This window comes from Rhineura floridana, chromosome 1 (genome assembly GCF_030035675.1).
Source record: "Rhineura floridana isolate rRhiFlo1 chromosome 1, rRhiFlo1.hap2, whole genome shotgun sequence".
Lineage (NCBI taxonomy): Eukaryota > Metazoa > Chordata > Lepidosauria > Squamata > Rhineuridae > Rhineura > Rhineura floridana.
The window spans coordinates 113,795,098-113,807,329 of NC_084480.1; the positions used below are offsets into that span (position 1 = coordinate 113,795,098).

Genomic DNA, 12,232 nt, shown 5'->3' on the forward strand with positions numbered 1-12,232 from the left:
CCCAGCAGTTCCCAGGAGGATTCCAGTGTGGCACAGCCCCCTGACCTCGAGCCCGTTGCTCGGGAGCAGGTGTCTTCAGATGAGCTGTTGGATGCGCATCCCCTGTCTCCTCGTTCCCATCGCCGCGAGAAACAGACAGGGCAAAGACAGGAATTACGAAGGAGTCAGAGATTACGTTCAAAAACATTTCCTATATAAGCCTGCCACTCCCAGTGGGGGGTCGTTGACTCAACTTCCTTCACACGCTGCAGAGCATGTCTAGAGTACAGTTAGGGACTCTAGTGAGTTAGCGTAGGGTTTCCTATGCAGCGCAATGCCTTTGATGTATCCATTACTCTAATAAAATGAGATTTACTTGCACACACACTCCAGCCTCATTCTTTCGGCTCTGGACGGGACAGGAGGGCACTATGTTGATGACCCAACTACATTAACACGACTACCTTCCCACCTACCCACCTGTTTCAAACATGTCCAGAAAAGTATGTCTCTTAAAGTCTATGTCTGACAGTGCGTTCCTTTCAGAGGTAAAAATTAATCTGCAATCCTATATACTTATCCATTTAACTCAATGAGGCTTAATCTGGAGTAGACATATATAGGACTGGACTCCACCAGAATACATTTCAGCATTTCAGGGGCTATACTTTATTAATGCTGTACCAACTACAACTACCAACTGCTGCTTATGTACATATATTGTCTCAGCCTAAGCTACCTCACAAGGTTGTTGCAAAGATAAATGGAGGGAGGGAATGGCAATGGTCATGGCATTCACAAATCAAAAATAAATCTGGGAAGAGTGACACACACAAGTAATAAGATGTCTGACAGACAGAATGTTAACAGGTGAAGCTTTCCCTAGTAGAAAAGGCTTAGTCCATTTAATATCTACCTGCCCCACAGCTGTTAAAAGCACAAGAGCCTGATCTCCTGCAATGCAAACTCTAAACCATGCAAAGAACTCAAGTTAAAAAAAAAACAACCACCACAGAATTTGGGCATTTTTTTTTAAAAAAAACTAGCGTCTAACAGTATGAAATACAGCAAAAAGCTTCAAACAGCAGCAAAAATACTCTGAGCATGAGCATTTTCACATTTTAAATTTCCACTCATCATTGTTTTTGCTTATTTACTGCCTCAGACCAGCCCTTAACTCTCACCCTAACCTACCTCACGTGGCTGTTGTGAAGATACAGAAGGCAGAATTAAAATGGCTGCAAAAGGAAACTAAGGCTGCAATCCAATACATATCTACTCAGAAGTAAGCTTTACTGGTTTCAATGGGACTTACTTCCAGTTAAGTGTGTACTCCAAGATACACTTGCCTGGGAGTAAGCTCCATTAAACCCAACAAAACTTGCTTCTGAGTAGACATGTATTGGATTGCAGGTCAGTCATTGTGTTATAGGCTTCAAATTTTACTTGTCTTAATCAGATTGATGCATCTTTGTACTATAAAGTGTCATATTTTTCTCTCCTCCCCCCTCACAAATTAGTACAGCTTCAAGGCTTCAACCAGTCCTTGCCTAATTAGTGCAATCCGATACCCAATTGGATTTACCTAGGAGTAAGCTCCATTAAACATAAAGAGACTTACTTCTGAGTAGACTTGTATATATTGTACTGTAAGTTAACTATACAATCATTTGTAACTAGGGTTGCCAGACTCAGGGCCTGAGACTGATCCTGTATCTTTAGGAGAAGAGAAAGACAGCCAAGTGCAGGTGTTCTTGCAACACTGTAATGGGAAAAACCACAAAGTGGAATTCTCCCTTCCCCCTGCACAACTTTTAAAGATACAGAAGACCTCTTGGTTGCCAGGCCCAGCCTGCATGAGGGAAGAGCGATGCTGCACAAAAGCACATGATTTTTATCCACGAATCAGAGGAGCAGAATGTTTCCCCTGCTTCCTCCCCCCAAGTAACGCCCCAAAGTAACGCTGGAAATGTTACAATTACAGCTCAAAAGTCATGAAATTACTCCTATTACAATCAAAATGTAAAGAAATTATCCACTCATTCCTCAAAAAAGTAATAAATTACAACTAATTCGTTTTTCCTAACAAATTACTTCCAAGCTATGATTCTTGCTAAATTATGTTATCACATACTGGGTGTGAAAAAATAAACTGAAACCAACTTTTGTCATAGCTTGGGAAATTGGGGACAAGGTGTGTATCTCTTTATTACTTTCTTCTTAATCACATATACACTGATGTCAAAAGGGGAAGGCTAAAATATTGCACAAGCATTTACAAAGGTGTAATGTGTCAAGAGAATACATTACAAACATTTTCAAACACTTCTCTGAAATAGTAACTGCTGAATATTGTTCATTTATGTATGCAAAAGCTCAGTATATGCTGCTAGCATTACCTGTATTTGTATGAAGCTTGGCAAAGTTGCTCTTAGTGCTCGAACCGTTAAGCTTCTTCCAATTCGGACATTTTGTGTAATTTTATAAGGATCATAGCCTCTTTTATGTGCACTTGATGGTCATTCCCACCCACAAATAAAAGGAACAGATCATGACAGTCATTTAAACACCATCACAACACCACTTCAGGGAGATGGCAAGATGCTCAGATAATATTCAGCCTTCTGTTTATTCTCAAATGGATAGTCTGAACTCTTGTCTCTGTGCTCATTTCCAGTGTAATTCTAGCCTGGTCCATTCCTTGCCAAAACTACATAAATAGATGTTAACCACATAGGGCCTTTAAAAAAAAAAAGCATCTTTCTTTAAATCACAAGGCTTTTTAACAGAGTACTCAGGGCAAAGGGACAGACCCTTGTTTCCCACTGTAGGGAGGGCTAGGACCCCTGAAACAGGAAGTGGCTTTCAGAAAATTTTACCTCCAATCCTTGAAGGGTCTCATAGAGCAGGCAATTTTATTTTACTAAAGATCAATAATTTCTTAATATTCATATGTAGACAATGGGGGCAAATAACTTTGTCTAAAGATTTTAAGAGGGGTGAACATTCCCACTTACTCATAACAACACACAAGACATGGTAATGTACCTGGTTGGAGCTGCATCCAGCAGGGTGTAAACCAGCAGGTTGGGAAGTGCAGATTTGCAGAAGGTGTCTGCTTCTGATTGGTTTCTCTGCCTCTCCTATTGCCTGATGATATAATCACTGGTTTCTGATCAATTGTTTCCTAGTCATAGTGCCGTATGCTTTCTTTCTTTGGCTGGCTTGCTTATGCAGCTGAACAAGTAGCATGTTCCATTCTGCAGACTACATTTATTTTCCCAAATGAGTTGGACATAACACCGACTTCAGTGTTTTGTCTGAAACAGGAGCCTTCAAAGTTCCCTCAGATTTCACTTCAGACAAAATTAGGTGGCAACTGTATTCCTAGGCAACACTCTTCCTAGTTATTTTAGTCAGGCCTAAAGGAAACTGACAGGTCCTTCCACCACAAAGACCTATGTGGTATTGTGCATATGGAGTGTTCTCTAGCAGCTGAATTTCATGTGAAGTAAAATCTGATTTAGAGGTCCTTGCATCTACAAAATTTCTGAATGGTACTAAGGGAACAAAAAGAGTTTGATAAAACTAGTGACATTTCAGAGAAGTTTTTTCAGGTCTCTGTTCAGAAACATGATCAATTTACTGCCTCTAATAATACGCAAGAATACAAACAAGGGACAGAGGTGGACATTAAACCCATTCAGGCATTCTTAAATTGCACCTGTGAAGTGGGGGTGGGATCACATGTGGTGATTTGGCTACCTCCACTCCTAACTTTCCCACATTGAACTGGAAGGTCTGAAGCAAGATTTTAAGCATCTCTGGCTGAATGCAATTACAATCCTCCTTAGAATCAGAAACCCTGATCACATCTACCACAGCTGGGAAGGCTTCTAAATGTGCTCCGTCAAACATGTTTACAATCTACCATCAGATCTTCCAAGTCAAAGTGGAAAGGTCAGGCTGGAGGGGATGAGGGCAGTACTAGGGATGGGGAAAATATATAGTTTAGTTCACATTTTAATGCACGCCTACCTAACTTCCACTTTGCAAAACAGTATGTGAATCCACAATGAGCTATCTTTCAAATTTTGCACACTGAATGTTGTGATGCAATTCTCCAAACAAAAAATAATAATTTAAGATGTGTATATAAGGGGAAAGTGAGCATAAAATGCATATATTAGTGAAAATTGCACAAAAATGCATGATATTAGGAGAAATTACTTGCAAAATATGTGCTTTTGCCAGCTTGCATACAAAAATGTGTATATTTTATTTGTTATTTATTTATTACATTTCTATCCTGCCCTTCTTCCCAGAAGAAGCCCAGGGAGGCAAACGAAAATACTAAAAGTACTTTAAAACATCTTAAAAACAAAAAGACTTTAAAAATATAGGAGGAAGGTGAGAGAAACCCAGCAGAACCTACACCTTACTGCTGTGGCTTCCTGCAAAACTCCATCTGCAGCCTTCCTCGGGTGTCAACTGCTACTCCCTACTCCCCTTCATAAGAGCCACCTCTAGCCCCCCAGTGTGAGGCTTCTTTTAACATGTGCCGGGATAGGAGTAGTTGGGGGCCTGCCATTGAGGTAATATTGGGCAGGGGACGTAACAGTGGTGGGAGGCAGACTGGCCATTACAGGGGAAGGGATATAAGACATCTTCGCGCTTGCATCCCTTCTAGTCCCCCTTCCAACCGTCGGGACACTGGTAGCTATGCTGGAAACTCCCTGGATCTTAATGTCCTGCTGATGAATGCAAAGTCAGTGACTAATAAAACCACTTTAATCAGGACTTAATCCTGGATGAATTGCTTGTATTATTGAAACCTGGCTAAATGACCAAGGCAGAGTAGGTCTCTCCTAGCTCTGCCCACCAGGTTTTGTGGCACTCCAGCAGCCTAGATCCAGAGGACGGAAAGGTGGGGTCGCAATTGTCTGCAGGAAATCTATCTCCCCTGTCAGGTATCCTGTCCCTAACACCTCCAGCTCTGAGTGTGTGTGCCTGGCAGTGGGTCAGGGAGACAGAGTGAGGATTCTGTTGGTGTACCGTCCACCCCGCTGCCCAACAGTCTCATTCCCTGAGCTGGTGGAGCTGGTCTCGGCGTTGGTGTTGCAGTTTCCCAGGGTGATGGTCCTGGGTGACTTCAACATACATACCAAGGTTAGACTCACATGTCCAGCTCTGGACTTCGTGGCTGCCATGACAACCATGGGGCTGTCTCTAATATCATCTGGAAAAAAAGGGGGGGCAAAAACCAAGATGCTAGAAAAGTAGGGATTTATTGTAAGTTTAATGCCTCTTTACGAGAGGGAGTGGTCCCTGGCTGTCTGAAAGAGGCGGCAGTGAGACCACTCCTGAAAAAACCTTCCTTGGACCCAGAGGATGTCAGCAGCTACAGACCAGTAGCCAATGTTCCGTTCCTGGGCAAGATCCTGGAACGTGTGGTTGCTGACCAGCTCCAGGCGCTATTGGATGAAACCGATTATCTAGATCCATTTCAATCGGGGTTCAGGCCTGGTTTTGGCACTGAGACTGCCTTGGTCATAGGTTTGATGACCTATGTCGGGAGAGAGACAGAGGGAGTGTAACTCTGTTGATTCTCCTTGACCTCTCAGCGGCTTTTGATACCATTGACCATGGTATCCTTCTGGAGAGGCTTGCGGAATTGGGAGTTGGAGGCACTGCTTGGCAGTGGTTCCGCTCCTACTTAGCGGGTCGTCTCCAGAAGATAGTGCTTGGGGAACATTGCTCGACACCATGGGTTCTCCAATGTGGGGTCCCGCAGGGTTCGGTTCTGTCTCCCATGCTTTTTAACATTTATATGAAGCCGCTGGGGGCGGTCATCAGGAGTTTTGGAGTGCGTTGTCATCAGTATGCTGATGACACGCAGCTCTACTTCTCCTTTACATCTTCTTCAGGTGAGGCAGTCGACGTGCTGAACCGTTGCCTGGCTGCGACAATGGACTGGATGAGAACTAACAAACTGAGACTCAATCCTGACAAGACTGAGATGCTGTTGGTGGATGGTTTCTCTGATCGGATGGTGGATATATACCCTGTCCTGGATGGGGTTACACTCCCCCTAAAGGAACAGGTGCGTAGTCTGGGAGTCATCTTAGACTCTTCCCTCACACTTGAGGCTCATGTAGCCTCGGTGGCCCGGAATGCGTTCTACCAACTTCGGTTGGTAGCCCAGCTACGTCCCTATCTGAGTAAGGAGGACCTCTCATCAGTGGTACATGCTATGGTAACCTCGCGTCTGGACTACTGCAATGCGCTTTACGTAGGGCTACCTTTGAAGACGATTCGGAAGCTACAGCTAGTGCAAAATGCGGCAGCCAGACTGCTAACAAGAACTAAGCAGTCTGAGCATATAACACCTGTGCTAGCCCGTTTGCACTGGCTTCCAATATGCTTCCGGGCCAGATTCAAAGTGTTGGTACTTACCTATAAAGCCTTATACGGCGCGGGACCACGATATCTGTCGGAACGCCTCTCCCGATATGAACCGGCCCGTACACTACGGTCTACTACGAAGGCCCTCCTCCGGGTTCCGACTCATAGGGAAGCCCGGAGAGTGGTGACAAGATCTAGGGCCTTCTCAGTGGTGGCCCCCGAACTATGGAATGGTCTCGCCGAGGAGGTGCGCCTGGCGCCGACACTATCATCTTTTCGGCGCCAGGTTAAAACCTTTCTCTTCTCTGAGGCATTTTAATTCCTGTTAATTGTAAATTATTATATTTTGATTTTAGACTGTACAGTTTTGTGTACAGTTTTGTGTTATTTTTATTGTATTTTTAATGTTCACCGCCCAGAGAGCTGTTGCTAGTCGGGCAGTATATAAGCTTAATTAAATAAATAAAATAAATAAAAATAAATAAACCAAACTCGTTTCAATGTCATCAATATGCTGTTGACACTCAGTTCTATCTCTCCCTACCACCTGATTGCAGGGAGGGAGTGCTCATCCTAAATTGGTGCCTGGAGGCTGTTAAGGGCTGGATGTGGGCTAACAAACTGAAACTTAATCCAGACAAGGAGGAAGTACTGCTGGTCAAGGGAAAAACTGCACCAGGGACGGGGTTGCAACCTGTCCTGGATGGGGTTGCACTTCCCTTGAAGGAGCAGGTCTGCAGTTTGGGAATCCTCCTGGATCCTGCCCTGCTGCTTGAATATCAGGTGGCTACAGTAGTCAGGAGTGCTTTTGGCCAACTCAAACTGGTCTACCAGCTGTGTCTGTTCCTGGAGGCAGTTGACTTGGCCGTAGTGACACATGCATTGGTGACATCGAGGCTTGATTACTGTAACACACTCTATGTGGGGCTGCCTTTGAAAACGGTTCAGAAATTACAGTTGGTTCAACATGCAGCAGCCAGAATGTTAATTGGAGCAAGACGCAGGGAGCATATCACCACTGTGCTTTATCAATTCCAATGGCTCCCAATTTGTTTCTGGGCCCAATTCAAAGTGCTGGTTCTGACCTTTAAAGCCCTAAACAGCGTTGAACCAATGTACTTGAGGGACCGCTTATGCCCATATGTACCTGTCCAGGATTTAGGATCATCTGCCTCTGGTCTCCTCTGCGTGCCTGGAATAAAATATGTTAGACTGACAGGCACACGTGAGAGAGCTTTTTCAGCTGTGGCCCCCAAGCTTTGGAACACCCTACCCCAAGAAGCCTGCTTTGCTCCCTCCCTGATGGTTTTCCGGAGACGTCTGAAAATGATCTTGTTCCGGAGAGCCTTTGGGAGGGACTGAAGGTAGAGCCTGACACTGATTTTATGATTTTATGCCTTCTACATTAAATTTTACCCTTGTAGTCCCCTTTCGTACCACTCCGTATATATATATGTATATATGTATGTATATATATACACATATTGTATTTTATGTATTTTAATTTATTTTAAAAGGCTTGTTGAAAGTGGAAGGTCTTCAATAGGTGCCAAAAAGATAACAGGCTACATTTTAGAAATTTCATTCACATATTTTATTTATGTTTATATTTTTGGAAAGATTAAAAATGGATTCTGTTTATATATACACATATTCCAAGCATCAATTCACATACTTTTTTTAGTCATACCTAATTTTGTTCCTTAAATAAAGTGACTACAGATTCTTACTCGTTAAGAAACTGTGATACTCCTGAGAAGACTGGCTTGGGTTACCTCCTGACCAGGTCGGTTCTCTCTAATGCAGAGATCCTCAAACGGAAGGGCAAGAACATATATTTAGGTTTTCTATAAGACCTCCTTTCCACTTCATCAACAGTTGCTGATGCCCTGGAGTTTCATGATTGTTAGATCTCAAATAACTGGCTTACCGAAAGATGACAATTTTTTTTTAGACTGTCTGGTCATCTCTACTGAGTGGTTTGTGTCAGTCTACCAAATTAGATCCAGGGGGCAATTTTTTTTATCCTGAAGAAGAAGGCCACTAGAAAGACAAGAAAGAGGCAAATTCACTAAAAGACAAGGAACCTGTGACTTTTTACCTAAAGGCAGAGACATGGCTTGGATTACAAAATAAGGCTAACTACTTGCAGAAGCCAATAATGGTTGGCACCAGCTTGGATGGCATGTAGTAGCCACTTCACCAGCACTATATAATATACCATAACAACCAGTCACAGAAATACATGCCACCAACAAATGTTTAGGTCCATGGTGACAATTATTTTAAAATAGAGCTTTTACTTTTAGGATAAACACAAGTAGGAAAGAACAATTGTTACCATGACCTAATTCACTACCACCATATCATAAGATCTGAAATGTTGTGTTAATCATTCCTTTCCAACCTGATAATTCATCATTTTAATCAATAACACTGCTGCAATCTTTCTCTCTCTACTTCAGGTAACACTATGTCACTTCTCTGTGCCGAGAACCCTGCAATCTTTCAGCCCATGACAAATCATAGTTCTTTTTTCTCTCTCATGTCAGCTGCAATATATTTTTTTCTCATTCTGGCACCATGTGCTGCATATAATTCATTTTTACGATGCAAGCAGATTTAAAAAAATACTTTGGTAACCTCCTCTCTCCACAGTTTCTGATGACATTCCCACAAAAATCACAAACCTTTTAATAATTAATCATACCGTTAATAATTATTTAAATAACAAACATCAGGATAATGTCATATGCTGCTTAAATTAGTGTCCAGAATAACAACTTGTGGTTAGATTCAGGGGAAAGTGGAATGAATAAAGAGAGACTGATGCATTAAAAGGCATCACTATTCAAAAATCAACATTTACTAAGAAGACTGCATGAGGTTCCTGAATCATGTTGTAGATTCTGAAAAGGTCAAAACCAAGGATATGTGCTCAGGTGTGTTTTCACAATGGGAAACTACACTTCCCAGGATTCTTTGGGGGAAGTCATGCATTTTAAATGAAAGTTGGATATGCTTTAAATGTATTGTGTGGATCTACTTAATACACTTTGCCTGCATGTAAATAATTTCAATTTTTTAAAAAAAAAATGGAAATCAGCTTCAAAGTTTACTGGGTGACTATGGGCTACTCACCATCTCTCATCCTAATATACCCCTCAGAGTGAAAGCAACAGAGGGGGACCACGACAACCTCAAGGAAGAAGGGCACACTTAAAATGTCAAGGAAATAATAATGTAAAACTATAGTGCAAAATCAGATAGTTATTGGGACACAGTATGAAGAAATATTTATATAAGCATGGCTGTCAAAGATGTTTATTATTTACACAACCTGTAGAGATATTTATAGTGCAACCCTATGCATATTTACTCAGAAGCAAGTCCCAATGTATTCAACAGGGTTTATTCAAACAGGAAAGCATGCACAGGATTGCACTCTCAAGTGATAAGAAACTTCATTCACCCAATCCAAAATCAGTATTAGTTTCCTACCAAATAAAAGCAGTGACACCTAGGTAAGCCCTCCCTAATTGATTTAAAAAATAGGATTGGAGGGGGAGACAAAGGTTTACAACTCAAACACAATCCTTTGCTATGTTTACTCAAAAGTCCCATTGATTTACAGCACAATCCTAACCATGTCTAAAGTAAGTCCTATTGAATTTAATGGGGTTTACTCCAGGTATGTGGGATTAGCATTGCAGCTTTACTTCCACAGAAGCAAGTATAGGATTAAAGCTTCATATTGGGAAGGTTTTCAAAACAGGTTATGGATTAAACAAATAAATTGCCCTCTTCAACAGCCCAGGAAAATTTAAAGTTGTTTGACTCCTCATGATTAGAAAAGCATAACACATTGTAACGGCATTTAGATCTCCTGCACACAAGAGAGAAAGAAACGTTAGCATTTTATGAGATCTTTAGACAAGTAGGAAAAAAACAAATTTTCTGGTTTTGTAATGGGTTCTAGCTATTGCCTTGAGGTCAACAAATCACTTGTCAATCACAACCCTGACTTCACTTATTGGCTATTTATTTATTTAAAATATTTACATCCTGTCCTTCTACCTTATAATAGGGCACTCAGGGTGGTTTACAAAAATAAAATCAAGCACGTACATAATAAAATTGTAAACAATAAAATCACAAAAACATTAAAATAAATTAAAATACATAAAATACAATATATATATGGAGTGGTAGTAAAGGGGTAAAATTTAACGTAGAAGGCATACAAACCTGAAAGGCCGTGTTAGAGCAGCCAGCTGCGAGCTCATTCAACAGAGGTTGGGGGGCAGCTGACATTTTGGTGTATATCTCTTCAACCAGACCACATAGAAACTTAATGTTTTTAAACAATGAATGCTGAGAGTCCGGAGATTGAGGTGACTCACCCAGAGACCCAGAATGGACCTCAAAAATCTGGAGTCCCCAGGTGAAAACCAGAGATCTGGCAACCCTATATGATACTGTTATATTGTTGAATTTAAGTAGGTCTTATTGTAGTCAATGATTGGGTGGAAGACTGGTGTAATCTCCCTCTTGACAGCAGGGCTAAATTTGGCAAGCTAAACTATAGTTTGACCGAATGTTTGTCATCTTAGCCAAGGTTGTATTATGTCTGCACAGACCATTCTAGGGCCCACATCTAAGCTACCAAAAGCCAGATATATGTGTAATAACAAAAGACATTAAACACCCATCCTCTCTATCCAAGGATAGCATAGATTTTCCAACTATAAACTTAGCTTTGACAATACATAAAAATATGTAGTTTACCCAAGTGTAGATCCTGAAGCAGGGGTCACCTTTTTGGACCAGGGGGCACATTTAGATTTTGAGAGAGAACTGTGGGCATCAGTCACAAATTGGTTGCCATGCGGACATGGCATAACACAAAATGGCTGCCATGGAAGGCACAGAATAACAGAAAGTTAGAGAAAATGCAGTCATTGCTTCTCTCCTTAGCATGGCCCTGGGCATGTTTCCCATGAGATCAGCTATGTCTGGCTTATCCTGCTTGTAGAAATACAGTTGTTAATGGCACAAGACAATCCCTGTTTTCCCCAATGACAATGCAAAACCAAAGCTAGGCTGCTATCTTGTATCCACTTCCCTGGGAGCAAGCCCCATTAAACACAAAGAGACTTACTTCTGAAGTAGACATGTATGCTATTGTACTATAATTAAGTATACAGTGAATTCTTAATAAGTGCCTGCACATCAGGTCTTGCACAGCAGGAGACATAATAAATCTCTTCACAAACTTTTCACATTTTGCATTTGCTATTTGGGGAAGGGATACTTAACATACACCTGCACTTATTGTGTAGTAGTATTTGCAGAAAATAACTTCTAGTGAGTACCTGATCTCAAATGAACCCACCACAAGAAAGACACATCCTAGTTGCTAGGTAAAAAGGGCAAACTATGGAGATTTCAAGGGCTACTAGAAAACAAGATAGAAGCAGGAAAAATACACTAAACAGGAGGGGAAAACAGAAACTCTTTAGGACCTCAGGGATTCCTATTGCCTGATATCCAAACAACTTGCTTATCAATCACAGCTCTGTCTTCACTCATCAGCTAAAAACACTGACAGGAGGGAGCAGCCAGGCAGGCTCATTTCCCAGAAATAACTTAGAAAGGTACCTGTGTATTTTGCTTCACAACTTTTTTTCTTGGAGGGCTAGAAAGAAGTATGAAAGTCCAAAAAGTCTATCACTAAATAGAAATTCATCAAGTACAAAATAAATTCAGACCCCCATACAAACATGTTTCTAAATTCTCTTTAGGATTGATCAGTCTTGCCTAAAATCTCTAAACGAATAACACATTT

At 41.4% G+C, this 12,232-nt stretch overlaps 1 protein-coding gene across 15 annotated transcripts in view; it reads right to left on the minus strand.

Moving 5' to 3' along the window:
- PTPRD (protein tyrosine phosphatase receptor type D) overlaps positions 1–12,232 on the minus strand; it is a 2,140,456-nt gene that overhangs the window by 1,723,153 nt on the left and 405,071 nt on the right. The window contains exon 1 of one of the 15 annotated variants that reach the window (XM_061629657.1): positions 3,028–3,148. The exons of 13 other annotated variants lie outside the window; for them this stretch is intronic. The gene's annotated coding sequence lies outside the window, so the exon portion shown is untranslated. Of the gene's footprint in view, positions 1–2,378; positions 2,436–3,027; positions 3,149–12,232 lie in introns of those variants that run through there. One more of the 15 variants, XM_061629651.1, reaches the window with a different exon arrangement.